Source organism: Pteropus alecto, unplaced genomic scaffold (genome assembly GCF_000325575.1).
Source record: "Pteropus alecto unplaced genomic scaffold, ASM32557v1 scaffold301, whole genome shotgun sequence".
Classification (NCBI taxonomy): domain Eukaryota; kingdom Metazoa; phylum Chordata; class Mammalia; order Chiroptera; family Pteropodidae; genus Pteropus; species Pteropus alecto.
Genome location: NW_006431043.1, coordinates 1,514,996 through 1,526,226, shown reverse-complemented (window position 1 = coordinate 1,526,226; position 11,231 = coordinate 1,514,996). Strand labels below are relative to the sequence as shown.

Sequence of the window (11,231 nt, the reverse complement as noted above, 5' to 3'; positions counted from 1 at the left end):
TAATTACATTATACTAAATCATTTAAATATTTTATATAAAATAAATCAAAATTGGCAACTTAAATACCATTCTCTGTCAGAAGCAAATCAAATAAACACATAAATCAAAACCTCACTTATTTTAAGGTTCCCTGTTCCAACTGAATAGATGTTATACAAGGCTTTAAAAAAACTATTAAAATTGGTATTTTTAACACAAAATTTTAAAAAAAGTCTTTTAAAGCTACAAAAAATAATCTACTATCCTTTTTTTTTTAAGGAAAGGCAACCTTTGTCCACACAGATTGCAAGGAACTTGTCAGCTTACAATCCCTTATTTTTTATTTTTTATGCCTAAAGCACCTGGTCTTCCTAGGTGGTCTCCCATACAAGCACTAACCAGGTCCAACCTTGCTTAGCTTCCGAGATCAGATGGGATCGGGCTTGTTCAGGGTGGCATGGCCGTAGATTAATATCCTTTCACTATATAGTTTTAGTTTGTGAAATACTAGCATATTCCCCAATAACTGTTAATTTATTAAATATTCTCTGTTGTCTTTTATCATGCATTCTGGATATTGACACTATGTTCCAAACAAACAAAAAAATGGTCCTTTCTAAATAATACAGGTATAACATTTACAAAATAGAGAAGAGTTTACTGCTTTAGAACAATGGAAAATTTACAAAAGATCTCTAGGGTAACAAATACATAAATGAACAATAATTCATTATAGCAGTTTTTCCCTGAATATTATGTTTTTCACATAGAAGATACAATGCCCATAATTTGCTCATTAATAAACCTGTATATAGAAATCTTTGCCTCCTTACACTTTTTCCCTTCAAACTTCTGTTCCTCACATACAGGATATAGGAAAAGAGTGGAGGTGGGTTCAACAAGATATAATGCCAGAGTTTTACTTTAATGGTAAGAATAAAATGATCACTTTGTCAAAATATTAAAACACCATCAACAGTCATACTGCTTTATTTTTCCTTAATATTTCTTATAAAGAAATGTAGCATTTTATCAATTGATTATACCCTTAGGAGTCATGTTTGTAAGTTTTATTGAAATTGCTTTGCAAATAGCCTCTTTTGGGGTACTTACCCATTATTCAATTTAAATTATTTTTCAATTTTATTTTCTCTTTCTTACTTTTTTTTCGGGGGGGTATATGAGTAATCAAAGTTTTTATCCTTACTCTTTACTAGCTACTGATTTGGCAGTTACATATTTTAAATATTTTTTAAATATCTTTTTTTATTTTTCAATTAGTTGACATACTAGTTTCAGGTGTACACCATAGTGATTAGACATTTATATAACTTATGCAGTGATCACCCCAACAAATCTAATACCTATTTGACACCGTAGTTATTACAATATTATTGACTATATTCTTTATGCTATACTTTACATCACCACGACTATTTTGTAACTACCATTTGCACTTCTTAATCTCTTCCCCTTTTTCACCCATCTCCCCAACTCCGCTCCCATCTAGCAACCATAAGAATGTTCTCTGTATCCAGGAGTTTGTTTCTGTTCTGTTTGTTAATTTACTTTGTTCTTTAGATTCCACATATAAGTGAGATCATATGGCATTTGCCTTTGTCTGACTTATTTCACTTGGCATAATATCCTCTAGGTCCATCCATATTGTTGCAGATGGAAAGATTTCATTATTTTTTTTATGGCTGAGAAATATTCCATTGTATATACGTACCACGTCTTCTTTATCAATTCATCCATTGATGGACACCTAGGTTGCCTCCATATCTTGGCTATGGTAAATAATATTGCAACAAAAATATGGATGCACCTGTCCCTTCAAAGTAGTATCTTGAATTTCTTCAAATAACCAACCAGAAGTAAAATTACTGGGTCCTGCATTGTCTCTTGTTATAGCCTTTGTTTTAAAGTCTATTTTGTCTGGTGTGAGTATTGTTACCTGTTTTTTTTTTGTTGACTTGTTTACGTTTTCATGAAATATCTTTTTCCATCCCTTTGCTTTCAGTCTGTGTGTGTCTTTTGATTTGAAGTGAGTCACTTGTAGACAGCATATGTAAGGGTCATATTTTCTTATCCATTCAGTCATCGTATATCTTTTGATTGGAGCATTTACTCCATTTACATTTAAAGAAATTGTTGATAGATATGTAGTTATTTCCATTTTATTATTCATCTTTTTCTTTTTTCCTCCTCTCCTTCTTAAAGCAGTCCCTCTATCATTTGCTGTAATACTGGTTTGGTGTCAGTGAACTCCTTTAGCTTTTTCTTGTTTGGGAAACTCTTTTACCTGTCCTTCGGTTCTAAATGATAGCCTTGCTGGGTAAAGTAATCTTGGTTGTAGGACCTTGCTTTTCATCACTTTGAATAATTAGTGCCAATCCCTTCTGGCCTGCAAAGTTTCTGTTGAGAAATCTGCTGACTGTTTTATGGGAGTTCCCTTGTAGGTAACTAACAGCTTTTCTCTTGCTGATTTTAGGATTCTCTCTTTGTCTTTAATCTTTGGCATTTTAATTATGATGTGTCTTGGTGTGGGCCTCTTCAGGTTCATCTTGTTTTGGAAACTCTGTGCTCTCTGGGCCTGTATGTCTATTTCCTTCACTAGGTTAGGAAAGTTTTCTGTCATTATTTCTTCAAATAGATTTTCAATTCTTTGCTCTCCCTCTTCTCCTTCTGGTACCCCTATGATGTGAATGTTGTCCTCTTGATGTTGTCCTAGAGGCCTCTTAAACTATCCTCATTTTTTTAAATTCTTTTTTCTATTTGCTATTATGATTGGGTGTTTTCTGCTACCTTATCTTCTAAATTGCTGATTCGGTCCTCTACTTCATGTAATCTACTGTCAATTCCCTCTAATGTACTCTTTATTTCAGTTATTGTATTCATTTCTGGCTGGTTCTATTTTCTATCTCCAGTTTTGTTTCCTATCTCTTTGTTCAAACTCTCACTGAGATTACTGAGCATCCTTATACCCAGTGTTTTGAATTCTGTATCTGGTAGATTGCTTGTCTCCATTATGTTTAGTTCTTTTTCTGGAGCTTTGTTCTGTTCTTTCATTTGGGAGATGTTTCTTTGTTATCCCATTTTGGCTGTGTCCCTGTGTCTGCTTTTATGTATTGGGTAGAGTAGCTATGTCTCTTAGTCTTAGCAGAGTGCTTTATGTAAGTGTCCTGTAGGGCTCACTGGCACAGTCTTCACTGGTCACCTGAGCTGGATGCTGCAGATGTGCCTGCAAATAGCCTTTGACTGCATGTGTTGAAAAATTTCTTTGCGCTTAGGCCATGAAAACATTCACATAATTGCAAGAAAATAAGATGGGAACTTTCCATGTATATAAATACGTAAATATATATACACATACACTAATACTATTATTAAGTTTTACAAACACCTTTTCACTTTCGTGTTTCACTTCATCCATACATACTCAGTGACTTTATAAGTAATAATAGTATCCTATGTGTCTGTCTTTGTATTCTTATCTGTAAGATGAGAAAGATAATTGTACATATGTGAAAAATTTATTGTGAAACTATGCCAAAAATATTTAAATATATAAAGTGTTTGATATATAGCAAATGCTCAATAAAAGCCATCTATTATCACTGTATCATTTTTAATACTATCATCTTCTAACAGTTTTTCACATAGAAACTATCCTAAAGTTTCCAGAACTCAGTGCTTCACAGTTTTTCTAACTCACTTTCTGCAAAATCGCACCTCTTTTATCCCTGAAGAAGGCACTCACCAGTGGATGCATGTATATTGGTTTGTATCTTTCGCTGTATTCCTCATTTAAATAATAGAATTTTAAATACAGCATACAGGCATTTATTAATCTTTGCTTCTTTCTGGTGTCTTTGATATTGTAGATGCTGGATAATAATTTAATGAACTAAAACTATCTTTACCATTATTAATTAGATTTCCAGCTTAATGGTAACGCTTTACACACATCGATTTAAAGTTAATGTTACTATACTACATCTCATTCCAGAAAGAATTTTGGTGTTAGAGTAGATTATATTATTTTTTCAAGTCATGTCCAAGCACACATTTTGAAATCCATTTCACATTTCCACCATTGTCCTTTTCCCTATGCTATGAAAATGTCATGCCCCTGATAGTGGTTATTCCTTTACCCTGGATCTAAGAATTAAGAAGAGACATAGACCATAGCCACAGCTGTCACATAGCATGTAACATGAGACATAGATAAACCAATTCCATTAAAAGGCAATGAAATCCGGGGATTGTATATTACCATAGTATAACTAAGCAAAACCATACTAATTAAAGTGGCTTATAAACATATATTCAGTAACATGAGAATAAAAATAGACAAATCAAGGTAAATAAAGAATAAACATGAAATCATAAGATAAAGACAAGAAAAAAAGTATGCAGTTGTAATTATTGAGTTTTATTACAATTCCAATATTATTCTTCTCTTTAGCATGTCTGCCCTAATTTTTACCATTTCCTATCGTTTTTCTCATTAGTAACTCTCAAGACTCTTCTTAATCCCTTATTACCTGTCATTCTTTTCTTCTGCTTATCATCATGCTCCATAAAATTTTCTCTAAGGGCAAGAAGATATTTGAAAAAGGACTTTCCCTGTGATGCCAGGTTTTCTGGACAACTTTGCTTTCCTCTCCCTCATACTGCTCAGGGAATCTGGAGAAATGGGTGACTACAGAAATCCACTGCTGCTGCCTGCCCTTACGAAGCTGGCTGCAAGAGATGGGCAACCAGATGCACTTAGAAAATACATAATACCCTTACACCCTTTCTAGAGTTCCCTTATATTGTCTTGAGACTGGAATCAGTGCTAGGCTGGGAAATTAGTCTCAATTTTACATTGTGTTTAAAAGGCTCCTACACGATGCTCCTGGAAAAACTTCTGTTGTTATTATTCAGTATAGCCTTAATAATTTAAACAAAAAAATAAGTAATAATATTAAAAATATTAAATGTTAAGGAATGCCATTTTGACATTTCTTAATTCTCTCATAGTCTTTTTAACATCTTTTAAATGCGAATCTGTCCAGTTACTGCACAAAATTGATACAGTTTTACTTAGCCGTCAACTGTCAGTTCTCCTATTAAATATTTGTAGGTGAAGGTAAAATGCAATTTAGCAACTGGAGAATTTTTGTGGACCAGCAAGATTTAACCACTGACATTTATTTTTCTAGTGAAATCACTACTGTCATTCTGACACCATACATCGAAGGGTGACAAGTTCTCTTAATATAAAATCAAAGGTTATTTTTAAAAGAGCTGAATCAGCTTTGGAAGTAATAATGTATGGTTGACGGGATGTGCTAATACATTCTAGTTATCACAGGGAAAACCTGATAGCTTATGGATTCAGCTTTGTGTGTGTGTGTTTGTAAAGTAGTAAGATATGGAAGCACATGAAGGAAAATTTTATAGAGCAGTCAAATGTACAAATTAAAATGGCTTCAGTGATTTTTATTGAAAAAAAGCTAAAAAATAACATTTCACAGTTGTTTTAAAGAGTTCTTATTAAAAGTCAACAAAAACATTAGGGTAATCTATTCAATACAGTATGTTTGTAGATTCTGGCACACTTAATTTCAAAGGGCAAAGTGGCTTGTAAAAGGTCACAAATTACATCAACATTATCATCATACATTTTAACTTTTAGTTTTGGCAAGCCAATAGCAGTTGCTTTTCCTAATCGTGCATATAATATTTAAGAAGCTATAAAAAGAAATTATTTCTTTTTCAAACAATTTAAAATTTTAGATACATTAACAAAAAAAGAGGAAACCATTATTAAATAGAATAGACATTTAAAGTTAAAATTTCCTCACTTTAAAGTAGAAGAAGTACTAAGGGAAGAATCAAGTAGAGGAAGAGTAAAGCACATGTATCCACTACCTACTCAGGAGAACTTAAGTGAAGAAAGTAAAAATCTCAAAAAATTTTAGAACAATTTAAATAAAGTTAATTCACTTTTGGTATCACTTGATAAGTGTGTTTCGAAGGGAAAAAAATAAACTCTATGGAGTGCTTTTGTAATTCTTACCCAAATAGTAGTAGATGTTATTTGCATTACTAAATTTCACCATAAAGAATTATGCCTTAAGTATACTGTTCATATCAACATTATAAGATTTGTGCAGAGAAGGGAAAAAAAAAAACATATTTGATATTTGGCAATGACCCCTCCTACCCTGTATGCGTATGTTTGTGTGTGTGTGTGTGTGTGTGTGTGTGTGTGTGTATGTTTGTGTGTGTGTGTGTGTTCGTGCGTAATATTTTGAAAAAAATCTCAATCTACCTCAGGCCAAAGTAAGCATTAAGCAGTGTGAAGTAGTTTAAGGATTTTATGGCTGAGTGTAATTGACACAGTGAGTGTTATCTTCAATTTGAGATTCCTCTCAAACTGCCTGCTCCTTCCACATAGCCTAGACCTAAGTAAATTCCTTCCTTCATGGTATTAGAGACTTACCAGGTCAGCTCTGATACAAGAGGCAAGCTCTCATGTTAAGAACAAATAAATGATTAGTCAATAAATTTATAATAACTATGTATACTGCCAGGGTGGTACCAGACTAATTGGGGGATCAATCTGAAAATTATAAAAATATATAACTGCTGTGCTATACACCTGACTAATATAAAATAATACTGAATGTCAACTCTAAAAAAAATTTAAAAATATCTTTAAAATTTTTGTAAAAAGAACAAATATATTACATACCAGCTATGTAATATTAGGCCAATCCCCTCACCCTATCTTTGCCTCAGTTTTTTCCTAACAATACTTCCCTTGCCTATAGTTTCTGATATTATTGAGCAGTTACTATTATGCCCTAGGCACTGTACTAAGTATTTCTCACACATTATCTTTATTGAATAATCAGAGCAACCCCATAAGGTCATTATTGTTAAAAATTCCATCTAGCAGGCAAAGAAACTAGGTTCGGTAACTTGTTCCAGATCACTCAGAGAGTACTCTCATCAGAATTCCTATTCAGAATGAAGATCCCAAAGGCTTTAATGACTAAGCTATGATTATGCAATGACAGTACTTAGGTAATTCAAAGATGTATATACATTAAGTTGTTTATTTGTTTGTTTTACTAGAATATTATACAGTAAAGAGAGGGTTGTGCAAATGAACTCCTTGGTTTGCTGTTGTGAGAAACTTACAACTTATAAATAGGCATGCTACTTTTACAAAGCTAACCGAATGCTTAGAGCAAAGAAGAACTTGATTTCAATGTCTGGAGTCCAGGGTTCTAGTCCAGCTATTTCATGACATGGACAATGGACTAATGGTTACCAGAGGGTAGGGGGTGGGAGAGGAGGGAGGAGGTAGACAGGGTAAAGGTGGTCAAATATGTGGTGACAGAAAAAAGTCTAACTCAAAGCTGGAGAACTACACGAGTTCAAAACTTACTTTATTTTCTCCCCCTCTTGGGAATTTTTAAACATTCATTCATTCATTCATTCATTCATTCATTTATTGTGACATTGGTTAGATAAATCCAATAAGTTTCAGCTGTACACTTTAACAGTAAGGCATATATATATATTTATACTGTGTGTTCACCTCCCATAGTTAGATTTCTTTCTGTCACCACATATTTGACACCTTTTACCCCTTCCCCTGCTCCTCTGGTAACCACTAGTCCACTGTACATGTCCCTGAGTCTCTATTTGTCCTGTTCATTTTTTGCTTTTAGTTTTATATTCCACATATAAGTGATATCATGTGATTTTCAACTTGTTCTGGCTGGCTTATTTCACTTAGCATGATTATCTTGAGGTCCATCCATGTTGTCGCAAATGGCAGTATCTCATCTCTTCTTATGGCTGAGTCGTATTCCATTATATGTATGTACCACTGCTTCTTTATCCAATCATCTATTTCTTATACAGTCTCCCTCTAATAAAGCCAACAGGCTCGAGAGAGTTCAGTCAAGTTTTATGACAGTGGCTGGGGATCAAGGATAACAGGCTGATGGGACAACTCATGTCCTCTGAGCTTCTACCTTGGTCAAATCATATATCTTTTTTTGGGGGAGGGGGGTTGAACATCTCGAGCAGTGGTGTTCAAACTTCAGTGTGTATTAGCATTGCCCACCCTGGAGTAAGATCGGGTCCTGGCCTTTGGGTTTTACCAAGTCCCCCAGGTTATTGGCGCCCACCAATCTGAGAGCCACTGATCCAGAGGAATAAAAAGACTACATATCCTCAGGGCCATCCCACCTAAATTTTATTATTAGAGACTTCAAATTCAAGGCTGTTTGGGCCAGAACAGTCCCTGAAGTGCTAGTACTCTGAATAACTGGTTAGGTTTGCCTTCCCTCCTTAAAATTAGAGAAACTAATGAGAGCATAAGCCAAAAATGTCCCTCCTGATACTGTAGAGGGATGGGAATAAGTGTATTACATTAAGTCATGGTAAAGAGAGACAGAAACATTCACATTTTCAAAATAGAAGACAAGGTCCTGTGATTAATTTGCCCAGGAAGGTCAACTTATCCACATTCCCAGCATATATAGGCACATAAACTAGAGAGTATGCACAATTCGATGCCCTCCATGAATTCAAATTCATTCAATAAAATGGAAAACCGTATATTTTTTCAGTTATTATGAAAAATGACAAGAACCTAGCATTAAGATTTATTGCTCTGAGTAGGCACTAGGCAACTATATGTAACATGAAATGCAGCAACACATCATGCAGCGGTTGAATATGCATATAGAACATTGCTTTCCTCTCAGCAGTGGCTGACATGACAGATGGTTAAATGTTGCTCTTAACTATCACAGATTCCAATGCAAAGGTACATCAGACTAATCAGCCACAATTTCCAATTACCACCAAGATGTAGTAAATTTGACTTTAAAAATCTGTGTTACTAATGCTTTGACATTTTTAGAATAAAATGTTATTTTAATACACTGGTAGTCAAGTAAGTCATTTTTTTTTAACACTTAAATAAGCAAAGAATGTGAAGGGGGGTAAAGTAAGATGGGGGAAGGAAATGAACACCCATTGAGCATCTAGGAAGAATTACTCTTCATTGATGTTGTGCATGTAATAGGTCTTTTATTCCTCTCAAGTGAATAGGAGAAGGACCAGCTGATTTGGGCCACTTATGATGGAAAGCACCAAATGTAACTGGAAATTCTATATTTTACTCCAAGAGGATGAATTATCATTTTTGGAATATTCACTCACTGGAACTATCAAAAAACAAAATGAGACTCATGGACACAGACCGTGCATTAGTGGTTACCATGGGGAATGGGGGGAGGGAGGAGGTAGAGAGGAGTGAAAAGGGTCAAATATTTAGTAATGGAAGGAGATCTAATTTTGGCCGGTGAACACACAATGCTATATATGACGTACTGTTGAATTGTACACTTGAAACTTATTTGATTTTATTAATCAATGTCACCTCAATAATTTTTAATAAAAAATGAAAAGGAGGGCACTATTCAATTATATGAAAAATAAAATGGCCTGGAGTTCTTAAGTTGCAGAATGCTTGGCTAGATGAAAAGAGATCTCCATGCTAAGCCAAATAAGGAATTTATAATATTTTGGCTATTTTCTTAGTCAGTTGTTGATAAGTGACAATGCTGTGAATCATTAACAGTCCTTTGCCACTGGATCAACATAGATAAGTGTGGATAAAGGACAAATACATTCAAGGATTTAAAAAATCCAACTATAGATTGACCTTCAAAATGAAGTCATAAATGTCTTGAAAGTTTTAAATGCCAATAAGGAAAGAGTCAACACTTTCCCCTCATGATATATCAGCATCTATGTACAAAAATTAAAGGAATACCCTCCTGTATTTTGGTCAACAACAGACCACGTATGCATAAGGCAGTGGTCCCATAAAATTATAATGAAACTGAAAAATTCCTATCACCTGGTGACAGTGGAATGCAACACATTATTCATGTCTTAGTGTCTTAGTGCTGGTGTAAAGACCCTACTCACTGCCAGTCATATAAAAGGATAGTACATATAATTATGTACAGTATGCAATACTTATAAAAATAAACAACTATGTTACTGACTTAAGTACTTACTAAACTATACTATCTATCATTATTTTAGAGTGTATTCTTTCTACTTATAAAAAAAAGTTTGCCATAAAACAGTATGCCAGGTTACTCCAGCAGCAGCCTCATACATCTCATGTTTACAGTGTCTCTTAACTGCATTGATTTCTCTTGTGTTTGATTTAATCTCATGTTGTTTTGTACAGTAACATGCTGTACAGGCTTATAGCCTAGGAGCAATAGGCTATATGATATAGCCTAGGTGTGTAGTAGGCTATACCGTTTAAGTTTGTGTAAGTACACTCGATGATGTTCGCACAACAAAATAATCTAACGATGCATTTGTCAGAATGTATATCCATCGTAAAGTAGTGCTGGACTGTAATTAATATTTCTAAACACATTATTTTATCTTTAATGCCTGAAACCGCAAGAGACTATTAGAATGGTGGTCTCGCTATATCACCCCTAGTAAGAATACTAGAGCTTTAAGTGGTTAGTAAATTTTTCCTGATGATTTTGTGAATCAATTCACTTTACAGCCACTTTACATCTAAATCTGAATTGTGAATTCATTCACTTTATAGATGTAATGATGGTTACTTTGTAGTATAATTTGAAGTCAGGTAGTGTGATACCTCCAGCCTTGTTCTTTTTTCTCAGGATGGCTTTGGCTATTTGGAGTCTTTTGTGATTCCATACAAATCCAATCATTTTGTTCTGTTTCTTTAAAAAATACCATTGGGGTTTTGATCTATATATTGTTTTGGGTAATATGGCCATTTTAAGTATGTTGATTCTTCCAATCCATGAACACAGGCTATCTTTCCATTTCTTTGTGTCTTCTTCAATTTCTTTTAATAACGTCTTACAGTTTTCTGTGTATAGGTCCTTTACATGCTTTGTTAAGTTTATTCTTAGGTATTTTATTCCTTTTGTTGCCATTGCAAAATAATTTTTTTCTTTTTTTTCTGAAATTTCATTGTTAGTATATAGAAATGCAATAAACTTTTGTACATCGATTTTGAATCCTGCAACTATACTGTATTTATCATTTATAATAGTTTTTTGGTGGCATCTTTAGGGTTTTCTATACAAAGAATCATTTTATTTGCAAAAAGCGACAATTTATCTTCTTCATTTCCAATTTAGATGCCTTCTATTCT

General features: G+C 33.8%; 1 protein-coding gene and 1 pseudogene across 2 annotated transcripts in view; both read right to left on the bottom strand.

The window, feature by feature from the left end:
* IL1RAPL1 (interleukin 1 receptor accessory protein like 1) overlaps window positions 1-11,231 on the bottom strand; it is a 1,242,120-nt gene that overhangs the window by 729,546 nt on the left and 501,343 nt on the right. The window lies entirely within an intron of this gene.
* On the bottom strand, window positions 331-449 carry LOC112485494 (annotated as a pseudogene).